General features: G+C 39.6%; 1 long non-coding RNA gene across 2 annotated transcripts in view; it reads right to left on the bottom strand.

The window, feature by feature from the left end:
- Positions 1 to 25,816, bottom strand: part of LOC134741966 (uncharacterized) — a 323,784-nt gene that overhangs the window by 190,826 nt on the left and 107,142 nt on the right. Inside the window, exon 1 of one of the 2 annotated variants that reach the window (XR_010127913.1) lies at positions 16,525 to 16,553. The exons of the other annotated variant lie outside the window; for it this stretch is intronic. This is a non-coding gene — a long non-coding RNA (uncharacterized LOC134741966). Of the gene's footprint in view, positions 1 to 16,524; positions 16,554 to 25,816 lie in introns of those variants that run through there. 2 annotated transcript variants of the gene reach the window in all.

Genomic DNA, 25,816 nt, shown 5'->3' with positions numbered 1-25,816 from the left:
GTCTACAGCTGGTTTGGGTTCTGTGAAGTTGCGGTCTCTGTCCAAAATATGTTCATAATTTTGGCATGCCGCTAGGAGTTCATCAATAGAATTTATTTTGTTGAGTGCAACAAAAACTGAGTAAGAAGGACGTATGTTTCTCAGGAGGATTGCCAGTTGTTCAGATTCCAGCAATTGCTTATTAAGGCGAGAGAACATGCCGTGCATAATGGAGACGTAGATAACGATCGCTTCACTTTCACCTTGCGTTCTAGCGTGAATAGCAGTCAAAAGTTTGTGATCGTAGTCCGTATTTCCGAAATCTCTAACTAATAAGTTAGAAATATCGTCCCAGGAAAGATCTGGTTTACGGATTTTTTGAAAGCGTATCCAATGAAGGGCTTTATCAGTGAAGATTTCAAACACTAACTCAGCAAGACGTTCCTTTTTAAGGTTGCGAGAGGTGCTGAATTCTTGTACCTTTTGAAGAAAAGATTTTGGGCAAGAGTCACCATTATAAGCAAGTTTCCTCAGCTCAGAGATTACGTTCGAAGGAGAAACAATTTGGAAGGTCTGTTGGCCGAGAGGAGATTTTAGTTGTTGGGAGTTAGAAGTAGCTAATGATGTCTCAGAGGTCTCGGGCGCGGGAGCGTGTTGGGAAAACTGAGGGGTAGATTCCGCTGATTCAAATAGTAAGCCTTCATAACTGTTCTCCAAAACCTTGAATCTTTCAGAGAGAGTATTAAGATTATCTGCAAAAGGAGAGTCATGATCTAGATCAATACGATTAAATCTATAATGTAAGTGATTGATAAATGATTCCAACCTTTTAGTTGCATATAGCGAAGGTTTCGCTTGAAGCTGCTCAATTTTTGCTTGTATGAAGGTAAGGCAAGTCTCAATCTGTAATAAATCTTCCTGTGGAGGAATAATGGAATTAAGTACCTCCGATGCGGGTTGCGATTGACCCAAAACCTCTGCTTGCTTTTTCAAGGCAACCAAGTTTTCCCTAGGTTCCTCTAACCTAATGCGAACCTCATATTCTAGCTCTGCTTTGTTTAGATTAGCGTATTTAATGGTGCGTGCCATATTTGACTAAAGAAATAAAATAAAAAAATTAAACAGAAAGAGGCCGAAAAGTTATTTAAGATTTAAAGACACGGATTCTGTCTATAATTTAGAATTTAGAGGGTTAAGAAAGCCGGTAAATTTAAAAGTTGGGCGCCAAAACTGTCACGTTACTCCCTCCTCCACGTATATTGGAGGAGTGAGTAACGGAGCTGGGAGTGAGGAGGTAGAAAGGAAAAGATAGATATAACAGGGGTAGGTTCTTTATTTATCGGCTAATTGTCTAAATATGACACGCTACAGATGGTTTAAATTACAAAAGAATAAAATAAAGTTTATAGTCGCGCTAATAGCACGCGCAAGGCAGGAGCACGCACACGGATAGGCGCGCTGATAGCACGCGCAAGGTGAGGCGCGCTGGTAGCACGCGCACAGTAAGGCGCGCAGATAGCACGCGCAAAGGTAAGGCGCGCAGATAGCACGCGCAAGGTGAGGCGCGCTGGTAGCACGCGCACAGTAAGGCGCGCAGATAGCACGCGCAAAGGTAAGGCGCGCAGATAGCACGCGCAAAGGTGAGGCGTGCTGGCAGCACGCGCACAGTAAGGCGCGCAGATAGCACGCGCACGGTAAGGCTCGCTGGGTAAGGCGCGCTGATAGCGCGCGCACGGTAAGGCGCGCTGGGTAAGGCGCGCTGATAAGCACGCTCTTCAAAGAGGCGAGGCGCAGTGACAACACGCGCCTGTTGAAGCGAGGCGCGCCGATAGCGGGCGAGGCGCGGTGACAGCACGCGCCTGTTGAGGCGAGGCGCGCCGATAGCGCGCGCCTAGGAGACGAGGCGCTCCGCTAGAGCAACCGCAAAGCACCACCGGACTTGGGTGCGTGCAGAGAGCGCCAGACTTCGTCAGGAACACAGGTAACCTTTTAAGGAGCGCGATCGAGGGTTTCTTGATGGTGCGGGGCCTGGCTTGGCCCCGCACGGACCCTTACAACTGATGTTCCTTTGTTGGGAACTAGAAGCAAACTGAATTCAGATGTCCGCTGGGCCGCTTATATAGCTAGCAATAACATTTTCTAGAATTCTTCTTTACTTCGTTATTAATTTTGAAAATATTTGAAAATATTTGTTCACCAGTAACAATTTTTAGGTAAAATTTAGAACAAACTACTTGAAAACTATACGACCTAAACTTCATGCTAAGGAATTTAGAGTAATTTAATAGTTTGACGGATTATGTCGAAACAAAGAAACAAATATGTCAAGGAAAATTTATAGTGAATTTTAGGTCGATTAGCTTTGAAATTATTATAAAAACATGAAATGATTAGAAAAACAGCAAGGTAAGTTTCAGGAATTATGAAACAGCAAGCGGGGCAGAGGTTTCAGACTTCGCACGCGACAGGAAAGTTCGCGAGAGCTTTAAGCATCTCCGTAACGTTATCCTGTGATTTTCAGGCGCAGATCAAGAAAATAGTAATTTAATTGGAGCCAGGGAATGCAATTTTAAAAGGTTCGATCAATTGGATTCTTACGCTAGAAACCAAAGAAGGGAGGAGTTACCGAGAAGTAATCCAGGCATGCAAGGTAAAACACTACAGGGTAGTGACCCTGCCTGTGAAGCCGATGGTCCTGGGTTCGAATCCCGGTAAGGGCATTTATTTGTGTGATGAACACAGATATTTGTTCCTGAGTCATGGACGTTTTCTATGTATTTAAGTATTTGTATAAGTATTATATATATCGTTGTCTGAGTACCCACAACACAAGCCTTCTTGAGCTTACCGTGGCACTTAGCCAATTTGTGTATAAATGTCCCTATAATTTATCTCCACGGGACTTAATCGCGTAAAATAGTTTTAAAATGTACCTCCGACGTTTCGAGGACGGCGTTGTCCCCGTGGTCCCGGAGAAGACTGGCTAAAGTTGACATCAACATCTTCTAGGCGCGCGAGTTTTTCGAACTACCCGCACTTGGTCTTGTTTATTAACTTGAACGTTTTGCGCACTAGGGATGCTACCGGGTCGACACACAACACTCACAATATTCGATTAAGTCCCGTGGAGATAAATAATAATGAGTAAAAATCGTGAAAGTTTAAATCAGTGTCCCTATAATATTTATTATTTATGTATTTATTATTTCAACCAAACTGCCCCTTAAGTGAAGTTGCAGCGGACTTCAAGACCCGCGGGGGGCAGGTAAAGGGGTCAAACGTCATCGATCGAGGGGCGTTTGAGGCAATCATTCCGCAAGTGTATTTTATAAAATGAGGATTTGTAGTTGGACATAGTGCGATCAACTACATATAGACCGCGTGTAAAGCGGTCAAATGTTTTAACAAAACTTCCGTGAGACACAGACATCCATACTAATATTATAAATGCGAAAGTCTGTCTGTCTGTCTTTCTGTCAGTGTGTTCCCGTTTCACGCTTAAACCGCTGAATCAATTTAGATGAAATTTGGCATAGAGATAGGTTGAGTCCCTGAGAAGGACATAGGATAGTTTTTATCCTGAAAATCATCCCTTAAGAAAGTAAAAAGCGGGGTGGAATTGAGATAATTAATGATGTGCCTGCTAATTTGTGTGCATAATATGCTCAAATTAAATGATTGCTATGAGAATTTTTCCAGGCGCTATACTTACTTTAGCTGCTGTTACTAAGTCTACGCAGACGAAGTCGCGGGCAAAAGCTAGTACTAAATATATTAAAACTGGTCACCCACGCATTTTAAGTCTAAAATCGCTGGACATATTTCACTCCGTACCAAGGAGGAGGATGAACCTTAAGCGAATGATAGTGAGTGTTGTGTGCTACCCGTCATTAGACATTTTAGACAATCATGACGAAAGCGAGGGTAGTTTCTCGCCTCCTCTGTCGCCGCCGTCGTCCGCGCCGTCATCGGTCGCGGAGAGCTGGAGCCTGCGTTGTCTGCGCCGGTCCGCCAACGCAAGCTCCCGATAATGCTACTGGGTACGGAGTTAAACATGCCGAGCGATTTTCGACTTAAAATACGCGAGTGACCAAATATATTATTATTATTTATGTCCTATACCTAAGTTAGTTCCTAATATGTATACTTGTATACTGCTGTAATTTAAGCTTATTATACCTACTACTGTTTCTTTTCTGAGACAATAAATGTTTTTTTTTATTATTATTTACTGAGTCAAATGTCATTGATCGAGGGGTGTCTTACTTACTACTTTTTTTCTGAAAGTGCCCAATTCAAACGTTCAAGTAAGCTTGCACATACAACTTGCACGTGCTAGTTGACATGAATGTTTAATGAACTTGAATCGAAGTAAGTGGTGATGTGTAATGGCGGTCACTTTGAGCGCGAGGCGTCATCCCTCGAGTTTTAGAACTGATTCAGGGTTCGGGCCCATTGCATTACGTTGTATTAAGACAGAGGCTAACGAAAAGTTGTAGCTTTTATAATGAATTTTCATAGTTTTAATTTTTGTGTCTGTGGGAAAAAACAGCCGTTGGGTCCCACAAATTGTAAGGCGTCACGGTAGACCTCAACGGAGAAAGCGGGACGAGCTTGATGCCTTTGACAGAGACTGTTGGAAGACTTCAAGGGATACGTGGAGAAATAAGAGGGAGGCCTTTGGCCAGCAGTGGGCCAATATGGGCTCATAATAATAATAAAATAGCTAATGATGTAGCCCAGGGACCTGACGAATTTAAAAAGAAGTATCTTTTCAAATTTTCATCCGCAAGTTTGATCCTAGCTTTATCGCTATATAAACAACAGGACCAATTGAAGAGAAAATTTGGAGTATGTTTGATATTTCACCATTTTCACCTGTAAAATTTATACCTTTGAATGAATAAATGAATGAATGAATGATTATTTATATCAAACAAGCGTATATATACAGGTGTTTCATTTTTGTGTTTTGCACGTTAATTGTTGAAAATCCTATTCGACTTATATTTATTCTGCGTTTTAATGAAAGATACTGCGATGGGTTTCAAAATAATTATCAAATAAAAACTTTGTTTGATATCTCCAGTCATGGGCATTATGGCGCCACTTATTTCAAAACAAACATAAATTAATGAAACTTATTAAGCAGCTTTATTTTATGGCTTTTTTATAGTAAAATGTAGCCAGTGTCTAAAAACTAATATTAATTAAATTAAAATTAAAAATTAAATAATCATTTACTGCAGATCACAACAATCCATAGATTTTGTTAGTTTGTCTTAAGCTAAGTACCTAATAACTAGTAAAATAAGTATGTAAATACTTACATACTTATTTTAATAAGTATGTAAGTACTTACATACTTACTTTAAAGGATCTTAGTACATCTCATTATCGGTGCCACGTTTATTGTAAAAGTGTTTACTAGAATCGATAGCACAGTGTGTAAGTGTTATTTCAAACGTCATAATTTCATAAGTTTGACGATTATGATAACACAGACTGACTGACTATACGCTTCTTCTTATTCCTAAAAGGCGCTTGGCCAATAATGACCGATATTCAAATATTCCCGTACCGTCCACCAATGCAAACGCACACCACTTGCTCACACACGGACTGTCTTATGCTTCCTTTGTATCAGTACCTGCATATTCGAAACCGCCACCGCCTCTATATAAACGCTATCTCCTATGCTTTACAAACATAACTTTACCGTTGCTGAACTCTCAAAACTTTATCTTATCATTCTTATTCCGAGTGAATAAGATTGAGACTGGATTTTTCTAGCGTAAAGAGATAAGATGGTAAAGATGCAAAGGTGCGCAGCGGTCACTTGAAATATTAGTGTTTTAGTAAAGATGGCGGCGTTTTAGGGACATTGGGATTTGGGTGATAGTGCTTTGAACGCTTTAAGGAGAATTTTGTATTGAGGCTTTGGGTGCTTAACAGGTTCTGAACACGAGAAACGTGGTTTTCATGCATTTGCGAAGTGGAATTGCAGAGTCGGACCAAGCTAACTTTGCATGTATCATTGTACAGTCGCCATCAGATATATCGGAGCTGCCAAGGTGCTCAAAAATATCTGAACACGCACTCTAAAGCCTTGACAATAGAGGCGTGTTCAGATATTTGTGAGCACCTTGGCCGCTCCGATATATCTGATGGCGACTGTACAATGATAAAGGTAATATTAAATACCTGGGAATGCTGGGATGGCCAAGGGGCGCCATCGTCATCATTCGGAAATTATCATATACTTGGAAATTTCGACCCATTCCACCGAGTCCGCGTGGCCGAGCGGTTCAGGCATCTGTCGCGTAAACGGAGGACGCTGGTTCGATTCCAGCCCCGGGTACTGGAGGCCTTGGTAATTTTTTCCTTTGTATGGTATTTATTTCGTTAATATTAAATATATATTAAAACGGGGTGCTCACGCTCGACATGTTTCACTCCGTACCGAGGAGTGTCGTCAGGAGCTTGCGTTAGCGGACCGGCGCAGACAAGACTACAAACTCACCCGTTTTAATATATATTTAATGTCTGTGTATCACGGAAGTTATGTTGTTAAAGTTAGGTAATGTTATATTTAATGCCAACCTTCTATGAAAACATAATTATCGTTTGTAACGACACTTCCACATTTTGCTGTTCCAGTTTTTGTTGAACCAATATTTAATTTTTTTGTATCGAGCTCTTGTATTTTTAATGGTATATGAGGCAAACGAAAAAAAAAACAGACGAATTACCTGATAGTAAGCAATCACCGTCGCCCATAGACACCTGAAACACCAAACATCAAACATCAAACATTTATTCAGCAAATAGGCCACAGGGGCACTTTTACATGTCAATTTTTACAAGCAATACAAAACCAAAATTTACAAAAAACAATTACAAATATGGAATCAATAAAATATTAGATACTTTGTCAGAGATGTATCCAGTCTAAATGTCGAATTACACAAAAAAAGAAAACTAATAAAAAATATACAAACAACAGACAAAATTGTTTAGAGATGTAAAAGTCTCTAGGTGTCAGAGATAAAATATGTATAATAAATTTAAAAAAAAAAAGATCATCAAATTATCCTTAGAGGTGTAAAGGGTCTCCAAGACTTGAATTGCTATATAAGTAATTATAAGACAAGAAATTAAATCAGACAGACAAGAACCAAAAAGGTTGCAAGTGCGTTGTCGGCTAATAAGATGGGAGTACGCTATTTTCTTGAAGGTCGTATCGGTCCGGAAATACCGCAGGCGACAGTTCATTCCACAGTTTACATAAATAGTGATTTTTAGGGTTCCGTACCCAAAGGGTAAAAACGGGACCCTATTACTAAGACTTCGGTGTCCGTCTGACCGTCTGTCCGTCTGTCTGTCTGTCTGTCACCAGGCTGTATCTTATGTACCGTGATAGCTAGTTGAAATTTTCACAGATGATGTATTTCTGTTGCCGCTATAACAACAAATACTAAAAACAGAATAATATAAATATTTAAATGGGGCTCCCATACAACAAACGTGATTTTTTGCTGTTTTTGTCCGTAATGGTACGGAACCCTTCGTGCGCGAGTCCGACTCGCACTTGGCCGGTTTTTTCCATACATTCACTAACAGACATTTCATTCGGGAATGAAAAGCCACTGAAATATTTAGCCATTGTCTCACACAGACACCATTGTTCTGACGACCAATCTGCGACGTGTCACATTTTTTGTTGACTTGAAATTATGGGTGTTTGATAACACATGAATACGAGGAATGAATGTGTGATGTGTGGAACGAAAATCTGGAAATGAGCGAGTAAGCACGGGGATGATACTGAAAGCTTAAAGAGTGTTAGAGCGTTTTCATATTGTCCGATCGGATGTCGGATGGTAGTAAAATGTAAGATATATGTTTCTCTGTGCATTTAATAAATTATTATTTATCTTTACTTGAAAATAATTGTAGTGTATAACTAGCCTTATGAACCGATTTTGCATGTACAACCAGCCTTAAAGTCTATGATTGTTCATTATTTTTAGTATGTGGGTATTTTTGCACTTTGTAATTATTCCTCAGTCACCCGTTGACCACGAACGCTGTAAAGGGTTCGAAACGTCGGGATGTATTATAAATTCAATATACGCGATTTAATCCGTTTTCATAGTTTTATTTCAAATCATTATTACTAAAAAACGATAAATAATACAAAAAGGCGGACTTAATGCCAATGGCACTCCTCTTTTGTCATAGGCGCCTTCCGACATCCGATATCGGAAAGGCGCTTCCGATAAATTCAGCCATGTCGGAGCTCCCAGTCAGCTGTCGGACCGATAATATTTGTTTGTGTGCGTATGTGTAATGCTTGTTGTAGTGTACGTGACCGCTAAAGACGGCGCCCTGGCGCGCGCCATGAACGTGCGAACAAAACCTCAATGATTGTAAATAAGTGTTACTCGTATTCACGCATACATTTTTGGGACACATGACAAACATCTTTTCCTATTTATTCCGTCCAGAATGAAGAGCTCTTAAAACTAACCCAATTTCATTAAAATCGAATGAAAAAAAATTCGACTGCAAATAAAGAATCGGCTCTCGGCGTACATCAGATAATACACCATAAATTAAAATATCAATTGACAAGGATAGTATTTACACAGATCATGTGGTATTTAATAATACTTATATAATAAGGTACTTTACTTACTTTCTTACATCCCCCTTTTAACTTGATCACTTTTAAATCCAAGAAAAGGAAACAATGCCAAACTAAACTCGGTGTAAAGTGTCTGATTCCAAAATTTTGACTCGAAACACCAATTGCCTAGGAACACTCAGGTAATAAGATACTTTACTCAGTGTTTCCCCCTTAAACACCCCAATCACTTTAAAAATCCAAGAAAACTTATTAATTGTGTAAACCAGTCAGCATCTTTGCAACAGCAAGCAGCAGCAGCAAAATTTTGGCTCGAAATAGCAATTGACGAGGTAGGTACAGCACCACCCAGGTAATAATAAGGCATTTAACTCAGCTTTTCCTCACAGCCCCCCTTAAACCCCCCAATCACTCTTAAATCCAAGAAAAGCAATCAATGCCTAACTAAACTCGGTGTGAAGTGTCTGATTCCAAAATTTTGACTCGAAACACCAATTGTCTAGGAACACTCAGGTAATAATAAGATACTATACTCAGTGTTTCTCGTTTAAACACCCCAACCACTTTAAAAATCCAAGAAAACTTATTAATTGTGTAAACCAGTCAGCATCTTTGCAACAGCAAGCAGCAGCAGCAAAATTTGGCTCGAAATAGCGATTGACGAGGTAGGTACAGTAGCACCACCCAGGTAATAATAAGGCATTTAACTCAGCTTTTCCTTACAGCCCCCCTTAAACCCCCCAATCACTTTTAAATCCAAGAAAAGCAATCAATGCCTAACTAAACTCGGTGTGAAGTGTCTGATTCCAAAATTTTGACTCGAAACACCAATTGTCTAGGAACACTCAGGTAATAAGAAGATACTTTACTCAGTGTTTCTCGTTTAAACACCCCAGTCACTTTAAAAATCCAAGAAAACTTATTAATTGTGTAAACCAGTCAGCATCTTTGCAACAGCAAGCAACAGCAGCAAAATTTTGGTTCGAAATAGCAATTGACGAGGTAGTAGCAACACCCAGGTAATAATAAGGCATTTAACTCAGCTTTTCCTCACAGCCCCCCTGAAACCCCCCAATCACTTTTAAATCCAAGAAAAGGAATTAATGCAAAACAAAAGTCGGCATCGGGTGGCGGTGGGCGTGCCGCGGCACTAAATTACTGGATGGGCGTCACAGCCCCGCCATGTATCAATCAGGCCAGAATTTATGGGACAGCCCGCTTCGAAATCGTTAGCCGACGAAAATGTGTTACTGTTATCCGCCGTCTTTGGGGTTTTTGCGAGGCCGAGGGTGATTGTTGGCGATAGAACAGCAAGCGGGAATGAGAACGCGTTGAGCGCGACTGGGCTGGGGTGTGGTAAAGTCATCATCTTTAAACTATCATATGTGCTGTGGACAAAAATTGTAGGTATTCAAACCTCGGTTGTTCTACACAGAGCAGAAAAAAACGTTCTCAAAAAAATGCTAAAAGATTACTTAAAAATTCGGTCAGGATCCTTACAACCGACAATAGGTTATTAACTCAGTAGGCTTTTAAAACTAAAGTGATTTCATCAAACATAACTCAGTAAGACTAAAGGTATTTGAATATAGTTATAAGGCCAGTCAAATTAGATCCAAAAAACCGGCCAAGGGCGAGTCGGACTCGCCCATCGACGGTTCCGTACTTTTTAGTATTTGTTGTTATAGCGGCAACAGAAATACATCATCTGTGAAGATTTCAACTGTCTAGCTATCACAGTTCATGAGATACAGCCTGGTGACAGACAGACAGACAGAGGAGTCTTAGTAATAGGGTCCAGTTTTTACCCTTTGGGTACGGAACCCTAATAAGCGTTTTGAGGAATTAATTCCCAGCAAGCTGGAAATTATTTTAATACTTTCATTTGGTTTTAAATGCGTATAATCCGAGTTTGCTCCATCTCAGGATGTGTGAATAAATTTTGGGAGCCTTGGGAGATACGTTTTACCTTGGATTGACAAAACCACTCAATGTAGAAGGAACCCACCATTATTTACAATATCACTACCAGCAAAGTTGTTGTGGATCAGACACTGGTGAAAAAAAAATCGGACTTTAACACGATTATAAAAAAAAAGAAATTCAAAGTGGCGGCCATTTTTTACAATCTTTGACTTCGAATTCATATTAAAGTATATTTCGGATCCTCACATATAAATTTGTATCATGATTAGAGCAAATTTTTCGACCGAAAAAGAGCAAATTTTTTTCAACAACTGGAATCGAGCAAACTGGGATTACACTAATTTAGAACCAAATTAAGGTATTAAGACGATTCCCAGCTTACTGGGAATTAATTCCTGGAAGAAATATAATTTGACTAGTCTTTATATTAGATGCTAGTAAAGAAACAATGCATGCTGCATGAAAAAATCCTGAAACTGAATAAAAAAAACTATATAAGAAAGTGATTATTTGATATGTCTTTTTTTGTTTTTAATACTTTACAATGCTTTTTGTTTTCAATTTTTTTTACAGTACATATGGTGCTACTTTCTCGCACTAGTGCGGAAAAGAGCACTTTTCGTGCATATGCCGACAGTTTAAAGGGCCATATGTACTGTTAAACGTTGTACAATACACGTGCGAATAGGTAATTTTTTTTAGTTTTAAGTTTATCATGAATAAAACATTTGAATAATTTGCAACTCGTGTCGATTTAAAACACTCCTTTTAATAATTAAACTTATTTGCCATGATATGTTTTTTTATTTACTCGCACAATGCATAGTAAAACATTGTATGATACACGTGCGTAAAGATGATTTCCGACTCGTATTCCTTTATACACTCGATCGCTTTGCTCGCTCGTGAATAACATTCCACTCGTCGGAAATCATACACATTCCGCACTTGTTGCATAAATAACTATTTCTTAACAGCTTATGCTACACCGAAAATTTAAAGTAATTTGTCGATATTCTCTAAAACAAAGCTAATCAAACCGCCGTCGGCAGCTGAAGGCGGAAATTAGCTGCTCTGTCCATGGGCATTTTTCCATTTGTGTCAACTGTCACGGTTTGGAATGACAACAGTGTCCAACTGTCCGCGGGAAATACAATATACAGTGGAACCTCGATAACTTGAACCTCGGTAAGGCGAAATAATTAAATCATAATTAAAATTCAAAAATATTATAAATAATTAAAATTTAAAAGTTATTACTATAGATAGATGTAAATGTAAATTTACTACTTATAATTTTTTTTTTTTTTTATAAATACATAAGTAGATACTATTTGCATGTTATGTTACCTGTACCTGCTATGCAGTTAAATGTAAAAAAAAAAAAAAAAAGTATTGTTATGTTAAATTGCATGAAATAAAAGGCTATTATTATTATTATGTGTATCTCCGTTTTAAAACTCCCGGGTCTTTCGAGCCCGGTCATTTATAAGGCGTGCGTGGGGATATAGATCCAACACGTAGAGGCCGTTTGGAGAGATTTGATGTCATGTAGAACGCCTGGTGGAACCCATTCACGGGTACATCAATAGATATCCGTGAACCGGTTTCAGCAGGCATTGGAAACTATTGTAGAGAGTATGGACAGAGTACTGATCTATGGTTTAAGTTTGGGTGGTTAAAAGACTGGGCTATTACAAAGAAGTCCGGACACCTGCCATAACATTGCTTGCACAAGTTATCGAGGCAGGCGGTGACTCGCCACTCGTTAGATGGGCACCTGATGCGCCATCGTAAAGATGGCCAGACGCAACACCGGAGTGAGCGGCTCAGGGGTGTCGAGAGGTGTGCTGCGCTTTCTCCGAAGTTACTCGCGGCGTTATGCCCTTTAACACTTCCACCCCTGGAGCATATAACTCTTACGACTCCCCTCTGGACGGCCAATGAAGGCAAGCCAGAGCTGAGAGTCCTGCGGGTCCCCTTGGGGTCCACTCCGACCGACGAAGACACGCCGGAGACGGAGACCCTGACCGACTCTCTGGAGCACTCGGGTCCGTGGGGTCGTCACTCCCCAACAGCTCGCCACAAGCTGCCCTGCGGGCTTATTATTATTATTATTAAGGCGAAAACAACGTTAACACGAAATATAATCTCTAACGGCCCATACGAGAACACACAAACACTTTTGAAAAATAAATACATAACATATATATGTAACAAATTATGCACATGTGATCATTTACATTATTTTAGTTTCATAAGTAATAGTCACTAAAGCGTAAACTTGTTGACATGTGTATTCTGCCTGTCCTAACCTACGTGGTCGCTCACCGAGAGTCAGAAGTCCAAATTGAAGGTTTGCCAGAGAGCAATGGAGCGCAGCAATTTAGGTGTCACAAGGATGGATCGCATCCGAAACACTACACTGCGCTCCAGAACAGGCATAGCTGACGTAGGGGAGAAGACCGCTAGGCTGAAGTGGGACTGGGCAGGTCACGTCTGCCGCATGCATCCGGATAGGTGGGCTAGTATAGCCACCAAGTGGATGCCGCAAAAGAAGCGCGGACGTGGCAGGCCCAGGCGGAGATGGCGGGACGACTTAGACACCTTCACTAATAACTGGCCGGAAACAGCTCAACAACGGGAGTCATGGAAATCTAAGGGAGAGGCCTTTGCCCAGCAGTGGGATACTACAGGTTATAAAAAAAAAGTAATAGTTACTATTATTTTAAAGCGTTTTTCAATTAAAAGACATGTCAAGATTTTTTACCTTTTTTCTAATGCTAAAAAAACGAGGTATAGTACCGATATTATATTAATTAAAAAGCTCATTCAGTGTATTGTCTTGTGAAAAAGCCTAGACTTGGAAAAATTAAAATAAACAATAGCCCCGTCCCACACCCCGGGGCCAGTAATAACGCTTTGTCCTAAGATTAGCTTTTAAGAAAGGCTTTAATTCCGACTCGTGAGTAGTTCTGTGTGGGAATTTAGGGATGGGAAAACTTTTAGTCGGCATCGACAAAAATATACGGCCTGATACGTACTTTAAGATACGTCAAATTATTCAAATCTGTGTGTTGGTAAAAACCATTTATTTACATAATTAAATATACAGAGGTAATACAATACAAATACTAAACTAAATAGTCACACGAATCGCTTACTCGAAATTAGCCCTCATTATGCTCTTGTGATTCTTAAATTTTGTCTTTTTGTCCCTAAATTTACATATGTGCTCCGCTGCTGACCTTTTTGGAAACATCAAAATTTATTGTCGCCTTTAGATAATTTGATCAAAATTAGTTTAGAGACGATTCTAAACATTCAGCTAAGTGAGCCTTCCTGGTCTCAAGCGTCCCTCCCTATTCGGTTTGGAAGTTTAGGAATTCGCAAAATTTCGAGTGTGGCTTCCCCAGCCTTTTTGGCGTCCACTCATAGCACGTCTGGTCTCATAGGAAATATTTTAAGGGCTTTGCCCACAAACTGTGAGATTGCGGGCTTTGAGGACGCCAAAAATGCTTTTAAAATTGCTTGCCCGGGAAAACAATTTCCAGACAACCCAAATTCACAAAGGAGTTGGGATAATGTTTACTGTGATTTAACTTACAATATTCTCCTAAACAACTGTACAGGTCCAGACCGCGCGAGGCTTTTGGCGGTCGGAGCCCGGGAAGCGGGTTACTGGCTACATGCCCATCCTTCGCCTAATACTGGTACTTTCTTGGATCCGGCCTCCCTTAGACTGGCGACTGGTTTGCGACTCGGGGTTTCGGTGTGTACGCCACACATATGCTCTTGTGGCACGGACGTGGACCGACTGGGACACCATGGATTATCTTGTCAAAAAAGTGCCGGCCGTTTTTCAAGACATGCGTCGCTTAATGACATAATCCGTCGGTCTCTTGCCACCATCAATGTACCCGCTCTTCTGGAGCCGACTGGCATTATCAGAGATGATGGCAAGAGGCCCGATGGGATATCCTTGGTTCCTTGGAGCTTGGGACGGATGTTGGTGTGGGATGCTACCTGCGTAGACATACTGGCACCGTCCCACCTCCAACGGACTAATGTAAAAGCGGGCGGAGCGGCGGAAAGCGCCGAAATTTTAAAACGTAATAAATATAAGAGCCTCGGTAGAGAGTATCATTTCATTCCATTTGGAGTTGAAACTCTAGGTCCATGGGGTCCCAGCGCGCATAATTTGTTTGCAGAAATCGCGAAGCGTCTGGTTGACGTAACTGGTGACCGAAGAGCTGGCGGCTTTCTCGCACAACGTATCAGCATTGCGATACAGCGGGGAAATGCTGCCAGCATCCTTGGTACAATGCCTCAAGGGCCTATTTTAGATTTAAGCTAGTTATTAATTTCGTTTACGTAGTACCACTGTATATATCTTGTATGTAAATAAATGTTATTATGTAACTAAATAAATAACTAGCTTAAATCTAAAATAGGACTTAAATAAGGTGTAGATACGATATGAATCGGATAGGTCAGTGTCAAAAGTGACGTTTCTTCAAACAAAAACGTCACTTTTGACACTGACATAGGTATCCGGTTTATATTGTATCTAGACCTATTATTTGACGTATCTTAAAGTTCGAATAAGGCCGACAAAGCGGTTGATTGGAAGTTTAGTTTTTTCGGAACCACCATGAGTGAATGCGAGAAATGGCAAGAATGTTCTTGTACGCTACATCTGTACGTATCATGTGTTTATATGACCATGGCCTTTAATTATTGGTCAAAACTTTTCGTAAGAAAAATCCGGCAAGGTTAAATTTTGTGGTTAAAAATGCAATTTGCATACCTAGTTTATAGCAAGTCTAGATTTTTTTTAAACAATGCAGTCTTCATTTTCACGACAATAATGTTGTATAATTTTTGTCCTGGACACTTTATTTGTTTTGATTGACTGTATAAATATAAAAGCCAGCGACTATCACCACATGACACACCTTTTTCAAATATTAGCTGGTGCAGTGATAAAGGTCCGCGCAACAATATGGTACTTTTTGTCAGTGAATTTTGTTAGTAGGTACCTAACTCCAAGTTTTCCCCTAAATGTGACGTTTTTAACCAAAAGGTATCACATTGTCGCTTGTTGATAAGGTTGATTTCTAATAGAAGCTATATTGAAATAGCGCCTTACTGACAAGCGACAATAAGTAGATAAGTACCCTTTTGGTTGAAGATGGCACAAATATTAACGAATACGATTACTGTAATAAAAGCTCGTGCTACATGTCACACTTAAATTATTTTTGTCGTTAACAATGTCATCTAGGTGACTAACAGGTCCAACACTAAATATTAGCACATAAATAAATAAGGCCCGCACAACAATGGGATACTTTTTGTTGTTTTTTTTTATCGGTGACCATATAATTTAGTCGCTAACAACAGGTACATACCTAAATATTAGCATAGATAAAGGCCCGCACAACAATGATATACTTTTTGTCGGTATTTTTTTTTGTCGGTGACGATATAATTGAGTCGCTAACTAACAGGTACATCCCTAAATATTAGCACAGATAAAGGCCCGCACAACAATGATATACTTTTTGTCGGTAATTTTTTTTGTCGGTGACGATATAATTGAGTCGCTAACTGACAGGTACATCCCTAAATATTAGCACAGATAAAGGCCCGCACAACAATGATACTTTTTGTCGGTATTTTTTTTTATCGGTGACCATATAATTTAGTCGCTAACTAACAGGTACATCCCTAAATATTAGCACTGATAAAGGCCCGCGCAACAATGAGATACTTTTTCGAGTGTGCTGCTGGGATTGGCTGGATCTTTGATACAGACATCAACTCTTTGTAAGGACCTTTTTTTATAAATACTACGTCGTCGGTGGCGAACAAGCATGCGGCCCGCCTGATGGTAAGCGGTCACCGTAGTCTATGGACGCCCGCAACTCCAGAGGTGTTACATACGCGTTGCCGACCCTAACAACCCGCACCTTCGTTGAGCTCTGGCAACCGGAAGGAACACAACACTATGAATAGGGACTAACTCTGTAGGATAGTAAGGTAATTAGCAATGTAACAATTACCTATAACTTACAGTAATATAAATGCGAAATTAACTGTCTGTCTGTTCGCTTAAATCGCTGAACCGATTTAGATGAAACTTGGTATGGAGATAGTTTGAGGCCCGAGGAAGGACATGGTTTTTATCCATCATCATCATAATACGCAGACGAAATTGCGGGCAGAAGCTATTGCATAGTATAGTATGTATTGTGTGAGCCAGAGGAGACAGTAAAGGGGCCCACTGACTATCAGTCCGCCGGACGATATCGGTCTGTCAGTTGTTCGGAGCTGTCAAATTTTTGTTCTAACTGACAGGCCGATATCGTCCGGCGGACTGATAGTCAGTGGGTCCCATAATGCACATTATCTGCGGACCACCGATGTTAAGGCCGTTCCATCGGGTGCCGCTGTCACTGTCACATTTCGCAAGAAAGAACGGGAAAGATTAATGCGCGCCAAATGTCAATTTTGATCGAAATTTGTCGATTTTTATTTATTTTAAAAACGTTACCTTACAATATCGAAATTCGAAAGCTATGAAATTACTATTTAAGTTAAGATTGTTTTTTCTTCTTTTTTGTTTATAGTATCACATAATAAATAACCGAGTAAAGTTTGATTAAAAGTCCGAGTTAGAGGTTACTTTGAGAATTAATTGTATCGAGCGAAGTGTCATAATTCGTGTATCCGAAGCTATGTTATCAAAGATAATATAGTCAAGAACTACATATATTTCCACGTCTAAGAATATCAACGCAGAGGCGTTGATAAGAGCGCACGAGCGAGCGAGCGTTCTAAGAGTAGAAACACATGATCATATAAGGAGATTTTTCGCCTTCTGGCTCAGGGAACCGCCTTAAAAAAAAGTATGTACTTATGTACCTATTTAGGGCGGAACGTATTACAACATTTGCAACCTTATGAGGTAGGTATTAGGTAAGAAAAAGAACAGATTACCTATACATATATGGAAAAGGAAACATACAGACAAAAAAACATTGGACGCCAAAATAGGACTCAGCATAATGCCGCGGTAATCCGTGGCGCTGGTTTTCAGTGGGGACCTGACTTCATACTATGAGTTGGTGGCAACACATACGACGCCAACGACATAAAAAAAACATTAGTAATAAACTTTAAAGGGCCGCCACAATAGATACTGCTTGGTCGACGTTTCACCCATAAAGGCCACAGAATTAAAATAATAATAGATAGCCTTACATGGACTGCAAGTGTCAACGCGTGCAACCTATCTTCAATGAAAATTATCCATACATCAACAAAATCATCACATACACACACACACACACACACACACATGGAGCTCATAAATAGTGAGCAGGTGTGTGTAATGGTGTGTTTATACCGACCATACGTAATACCGCATATCGTGGGGACACAGAACTAACGTGGGGCCTATTCGGACTATCAACGGGACCCTATTACTAAGACTCCGCTTTCTGTCTGTCTGTCTGTCACCAGGCTGTATCTCATGAACCGTGATAGCTACACAGTTGAAATGTTCACAGGTGATGTATTTCTGTTGCCGCTATAACAACAAATACTAAAAACAGAATAGGGGCTCCCATATAAACGTGTTTTCTTTGCCGTTTTTTACGTAATGGTACGGAACCCTTCGTGTGCGAGTCCTACTCGCACTTGGCTTGGTTTTAATATCCATTAGAAGTTTATTATAATATTATTAATCATTTCATAATCAGTAAAAACGTTATGTCAGTGTAAGTTCGAATTGTTCTGTAGCTTTGCACTTGCAGAGCATCCGGGCTAGCACATGATTGCCGCGAGAGTATCTCGTCGCGACATAGACTTAACTACCCGTCCCCCTTTAATTCATACAGTTAGTAAAAGATGGGTAGTCTATCTCGCGGCGAGATACTGTCGCGTCAATCATGTGCTCGTCGGCCTACTGAAAAAGAAATTACAAATGAAACCTTAATTTTTACCAGCGCTCTGCCAACTGAGCCACCAAGACCTCATCCATAGTCAGCAAAGCTTCCCACTATATTCTTCTTCTTGGGTCTTGGTGGCTCAGTTGGCAGAGCGCTGGAGTATCGATCCAGAGGCCGTGAGTTCAAGTCTCACCCAAGGCAGTAATTTTTCCACTTTTAAATTTATTCTAAGCTTAATAGCATCGATCGCAGACGTTTCTGCTTGTTAAAAATTAATTTAGAATGGGTAGCACATCGTAACTGGTGAATTTCCAATATGACTTGGAACTCCGGTGGCCGTTTAAGAAGTGTAACACTCTTACGGTAGATGTCGCTAGGGTCCCCTAGACCCATATAGTGGGAAGATTTGCTGACTATGGATTGAGGTCTTGGTGGCTCAGTTGGCAGAGCGCTGGAGTATCGATCCAGAGGCCGTGAGTTCAAGTCTCACCCAAGGCAGTAATTTTTCGACTTTTAAATTTATTCTAAGCTTAAAAGGTTTCATCTTTTCCCACAACTAACACTAGACCAACGCCTAGTGTTTTCATTCCATAGCGTGACGAGAGCTCGTTTCTGGCATGTCTATTTTTTTATTGGGTTTTGAACAGCGCGCCAAGCGGGACGTTTTGGAAACTCAAAATTCCACCAAAAATTACACTTAACACAAACGGTACGTCACTAACGTCACGTCACTCTATCGAATGAAATTTACACAAGGGGTACAGAGCTGAAAAAGGATTTACAAATGAAAATTCTCACAAGTCTCACAACTAACACTAGACCAGGTCACAGACAGTTCAAAACAATTTATAGACCTTAAAATGAAACCCTAGCAATCCGAATGGCCTATATGTTTGCAAATTACCATAGGAATATGCGTTTTCGTTCGCTCAGTTTTCGATTTGGCAAGCGCAGCGCAGGGCCATAGAGGACTACGAACTTGTTATGAAATTTTTAAGTAATGTTTTGTTTCGAGATCGTATCAGGATAGTTTTTATGGGGTCTAATATTCAGATTGGAGATAGACCATCTCGTCCTAAGGGGCTTATGTAAGCGAAACTTGCGACGGAAGATTTGGTGATCGCGCGGGTCACTTTTACCTCAATAACTAAACGTGACTTTCATTGTATTAGGCCAGGATTACACACAAGTTTTACTTACGTAAGTAGGGACACAGCTATACTACAGAATGAGATATGAATATCGTTATCTCATTCTAGCAAATAGCTTTGTCCCTACTTACGTAAGTAAAACTTACAAGTGTAATTCTGGCCTTAATAATGAGTTAATTTAATTTTCCCCTCGCTAGCTCGGAAAGTTGTCGTTTATCCTTCAATACAAGCAGGGAAAAACGCGTTTTATCCACTAGTGGGGAAAGTAATTTGACCTTGGATGGAGCGTGTTTAAGTAGCTTGACAGATAACAAAACGTAAAACGCTCATGATAATGGTTCGTTCGATATTAATTATCATTAAATAAATGGTTTGAGAATCTGATAAAAAATACCAAATTTAGCTTTATTTAATGATTTTAAGTCATAAACCTTAAAATTCCATAAGAAACGTTTGTTTTTTTATAATGATGTTAAATATAATTCTGAACGCACAAGTTGAGTCGATGCAATTTCAAAACGCATCGTTGACATTTCATACATCAGAAATGTCAACATTGTCAACAATTTTTTTACTTAAAACCTTATCTCACCGACTCGCGTAAAAATACACAACTTGCAGAGTTTTCTGTTATAATATCGTAAAGAAATGAGTGATTCCAGTGATGAAGATGATCTAACGCCTGTGGATGTTGCACTTTCCTCGCTATAGTGAGGTGAAAAGTTTTGTGTTACACACGGGCGCAAATGTATTTTACTTCTCGTGTGTTGAAACACTCGCTACGCTCAGGATTCTATATTAGGATTCACCTATAGAATCCTTTCGCTTGCTCGTGTTTCAATTCTACACTCGCGGGTAAAATACAACTTTGCACCCTTGTATAACAAATAACTATTTCATCACACCCGCTCGTAAAGGCTCTGTCTTCAAAGACGGATAAGAAAGTTGCACTTTACCCACATGTGAGGCAAAGTAATCTGAAGCATTGTTTTTAACTTTTTTGATTGCAGTTATTTTTTCAGGGTTCCGTACCCAAAGGGTAAAATCGGGACCCTATTACTAAGACTCCGCTGTCTGTCTGTCGGTCTCTGTCGGTCTGTCTGTCTGTCTGTCCGTCTGTCTTTCCGTCTGTCACCAGGCTGTATCTCATGAACCGTGATAGATAGACTGTTGAAATTTTCACAAATGATGTATTTCTGTTGCCGCTATAACAACAAATACTAAAAGCAGAATAAAATAAATATTTAAGGGGGGCTCCCATACAACAAACGTGTTTTTTCTTGCCGTTTTTTGCGTAATGGTACGAAACCCTTCATGTGCGAGTCCGACTCGCACTTGTCCGGTTTTAAGTGATGATTTTGAATGATAAATAAATAAATATTATAGGACATTCTTACACAAATTGACTAAGTCCTACGGTAAGCTCAAGAAGGCTTGTGTTGTAGGTACTCAGACAACGATATATATAATATACAAATACTTAAATACATAGAAAACACCCACGACTCAGGAACAAATATCTGTGCTCATCAAACAAATAAATGCCCTTACCGGGATTCGAACCCAGGACCATCGGCTTCACAGGCAGGGTCACTACTCACTAGGCCAGACCGGTCGGAATGATAAATATTTAATAACGTTTAATGAAGGCTACCGCGTTTAATTTCGCCGCAAGGGGCGCTAGTGTAGATGGAGGTCTTTCAAAATGTCAAATGCATAGAAGTTTGGGAGGTTTCAAGCCAAAGATAGATATAACTCCGTAATAGATGGATACAGTCTAAGGAAAAAACGTGCCTCGAAAATCACGAAAATTTGATTCTCGATCAGAGGGCGCCACTAGTTTTGGCCTACACTCGTATAGAGGGCGTTGACGGTTTCGTTTGTTATTTATAATTTTAACGCATATCAGTGAAAGAACATGGGTCAAAATCATAAAAATAATTAATGCAAATAAAAAAAATCATTTATCCATATTGAAATTCATTTTATGGTATTTTAATAAATATTTATTTTTAGTTTTAAAGTGTGTCGACAGATGGCAGTGAATTTACTGGGGTTACAAAATTTACTATGACAGTACCGCTCTAGTATAAGTTACTCTATGTTTCAAGCTTTTTTATCGGGTATATTCATTCCTGATTCATAATTTTGGTAAATCTTTGTCCATCTTTGATTAATCATGGTAAACAACAGAAATAGCTCAATAAATGTTAGTGGTTTAAAAAAAGTGCCAACTAAAATATATGCAAAATTAAGCAGGTTGAAAAAATGAAACATTAAGACGTTAAAATACCTTTGTGTATATTAGAACGTATAAGAATTTTGAGATCTGTTTTTCTGGACCTACATGTACAGTGGCGCCAACTGGTGAGCACAAAAACGATAGCAGCCCTCAAGTTTGAGTTGTATTTTCCTCGCATCAGTGTAGTGAAAACTTTCGTGTTTCACTCGGAATTCCAGGTGCAATCGGGCTGATGCACCCAAGTGATAATTCGTTAATAGTAAAATTGAGAAAGGTATGTTGAGATGGTTTGGACACGTGGAAAGAATGAGTAAAAGAAGGCTAACAAAGAGAGTGTAAGGGAGAGGTAGAAACGGGAGTTGGAAGGGGCGGACCTCGGCGGACTTTCTCTGATCAGATCGGGGAAATCCTGAAGAAAGGCCAGGTCAAGAGCACCCTAAACCGGCGAGCGTGTATGAGGAATGTTATGAAAGTGAAGGAAGCGAAAGAGGTATGTCAGGATCGTAGCAAGTGAAAATCCGTGGTCTCTGCCTACCCCTCCGGGAAATAGGCGTGATTATATGTATGTATGTAGTAAAATACCGTGATTTCTAATACAACTCGCACAGAATCTCGCCGTACGTGGTGTTTTTGTAGGCGTGCATGCAGATGCACCCAGGTGCAGTCTGGCTGATGTACGCGACCGCTGCGCCGTAAAGATCGCGCTAAACACCACCACCTACCGATAGCAGAATCATTCTTAAAATCTTGTCAAAAACTCAAGTTTTGTTAAGGTGCGTTGGGGTAAGGTGCGTTGGGGTAAGATTGAATGGGTTTTTCATGTGGGGTAAGACAAAAAATCGTCCATATGCCGAAGCATTACGGGCGACTTTTCATCTTACCCCGCATGAAAAACCCGTTCAATCTTATCCCAAACGCACCTTACAGTTTTTTATCGTCGATTGCACTTTTCTTTCTCAGGCCAATTCTATATTCAAAATCTCTATTTCATGTGTTATTGCTATGATACGATCGCCTCAACGTCAATTTAAAGAATAAGAACATACGCTATGATGTCAAAATGATAATAAAGTAAATTGTTTTAAAGTTTTCCAGAAACCCTAACATTGAATGCTCTATCGCCGATCTTTCCCACTTTATCCCACCTCACAAACACCGATCATATGATCACTGATATGATGTTACCAAAGTGTACGGCTCACCCGGTATTGTATTGCCCTAGTCCTAGCTCTAAGTATATTGATTTGCATGGTAGGTTTTAATTAATTGTACTGTTTAACATTAGTATTTATGTTTTTTGTTACTAACACTTCTATGGGCCATGCCTGAAAATAAATGATTATTTAATTTAACTTAATTTATGGAAAATCATTCACTGTGTATTCTGACCTACAATATAGTTATTTACGATACAAGTGCGGAAAAGAGGAAATTCGAAACGAGTGGCGATAAATTAAAACACGACCGCAGGGAGTGTTTTAAATCGACACGAGTTGCGAATTTCCTATTCGCACGTGTATCGTACAACGTTTTACAGTACATATGTCCCTTTAAACTTTCGACATATGCACGAAAAGTGCTATTTGTCGCACTAGTGCGAGAAAGTAGCACCATATGTAATGTATAAGTATTTATTAAATACTAAATCTGATGGCTTAAAGAAATGAAAATTTCAGTTCGCCTGTTTTGCCGACGCTCCCCCCACTAGTATCGGAGATATCAAAAAGCTTACGCGGAGTTAGGGCGCTCTATTAAGCCGGTGTTTGCTCGGAATTTGCTGACCCTACGCCGGTTAAGCCTTCTTTATGGTAATTAAAAATTTTCGTCACTGGTTTCGGTGTTAGAATTTTAGCTGTAAGAGTCGATACTTAGATAGCACAGAATAATGCGAGTGTACAACATGGGTGTTGTAAATTGTGTTCTTATCACAAAAATATGATTATGGATTTAGCGTACTTACCTACTTATACGCTCAGGGGCAAATTGCAAAAAAAAATTATACATAGTTAATGCACCTGTAATTACAATTACTTTTTTAACTGTAGCTATGATAGTTAAATTAACTTGTAACATGTCCGCTGAATTGTAAAACATACTGTGTACACTTGTTTTGGATTTCGTGCTAGTTCTTAAGCCATAATGTGAATTGTATGTTTCTCATGATATTGTACAATATCTGTTTAGTGTACCTAATAAAGTAAAATAAAATTACTCTTAAGTTAATTGATTCCATTGTGTTACAACAATTAAGCCATTTATTTAAACCGTAGTGATCTAAATATGCCGTAAATTATTTGCTACTAGCGACCCGCCCCGGCTTCGCACGGGTAGTTCAAGTAATTTACACAAAACCTTTACGAATTGTATATGATAACCTTCCTCTTGAATCACTCTACCTATTAAAAAAAACCGCATCAAAATCCGTTGCGTAGTTTTAAAGATCTAAGCAAACATAGTAGTGTAGTGATTTGTAACAGCATATGAGTATATGAGTATACGAGTAAGAAATGACATTGTATCACCAATAGATGGATACAGTCTAAGGAAAAAACGTGCCTCGAAAATCACGAAAATTTGATTCTCGATCAGATGGCGCCACTAGTTTTGGCCTACACTCGTATAGAGGGCGTTGACTGTTTCGTTTGTTATTTATAATTTTAACGCATATCAGTGTAAGAACATGGGTCAAAATCATAAAAATAATTAATGCAAATAAAAAAAATCATTTATCCATATTTAAATACATTTTATCGTATTTTTATAAATATTTATTTTTAGTTTCAAAGTGTGTCGACAGATGGCAGTGAATTTACTGGGGTTACAAAATTTACTATGACAGTACCGCTCTAGTATAAGTTACTCTATGCTTTCAGTATCTTGAAGTTCGTTAAACCTTATGTGTCGTACATTCTCGTACATTCTAATAAATAAAAAAAATTGAGTTTTGAATGATTCACGGTTAGTTTCACTAGACTTATATTGACCGGGATATAGACCGTAATTACCTTTACAAAACATAATCACGGATAATACAAAAGATAATCACGGTCCATATCCCGGTCAATATAAGTCTAGTGAAAAAATATATGTATTATACATAGCTATAGATAACACCTCCACCCCAGTAGCATCTATACGTCATTATGACGTCAGCGACGTCATTATGACGTAATAATGCCGTCATTATGACGTCCCTGACGTCATTTTGCTACCTGGGCAGTATAAAGCATCGCCGTCAAATCTTAAAACTATAAGTCCCTGATTCACTCTCTGACCGCGTCGCGCAGCGGGCGATTACACAGAAAAAGCTTAAAAGGGGAAGGGGGGCAGGGTGGAAATGCAAATATGAAATATGAAAATGAAGATGGCATGTAATAAAAGTGATATAGAGGACTCGGTTGGGCCATTCCGAGCGGGAACGCGTCTCGTCAGGTTTATGTTGCGCCGTCTATCATCGCTTGACACTCACGGCCTCCTTGGGAGGGGGGAGGGGGGGTGGAGATTTATTATTTCAATGTTTAGGTGCTTATTAGTGCTGACCTCGTTTGAGGTTATTTGGAGAAATGGTGTTTCATAAAAGTCCGATGTTGTGATGTGTATTTCTGTATCAAGTGTTTATAAGTATAAAGAGATTACTGGCGGCATTTGTGTACATCTAACTACCGTATAGTGATTAGCAGGGAGCGGAATTCTCATAGCAGAAATCAAACTTCAAGAGGGATTGACCATTGTGTATCATCGATAATTCCAGTTATCGATCTTATCGAATCTTTCGCATATGATCACCACCTTTTGACATTATTCTGTAACATTTGACCTCTTTGCATCTCCACAGTAAAATAAATCACGCCAACGTTACATATGTCATTGATTACGCTTGAGTTTTCATAAGTCATTCCGGTGCCGTGTT

This window comes from Cydia strobilella, chromosome 6 (assembly GCF_947568885.1).
Source record: "Cydia strobilella chromosome 6, ilCydStro3.1, whole genome shotgun sequence".
NCBI classification, from domain to species: Eukaryota; Metazoa; Arthropoda; class Insecta; order Lepidoptera; family Tortricidae; genus Cydia; species Cydia strobilella.
Note: the sequence above shows the minus strand (reverse complement) of the source record. Positions and strands in the feature narration are given on the sequence as shown.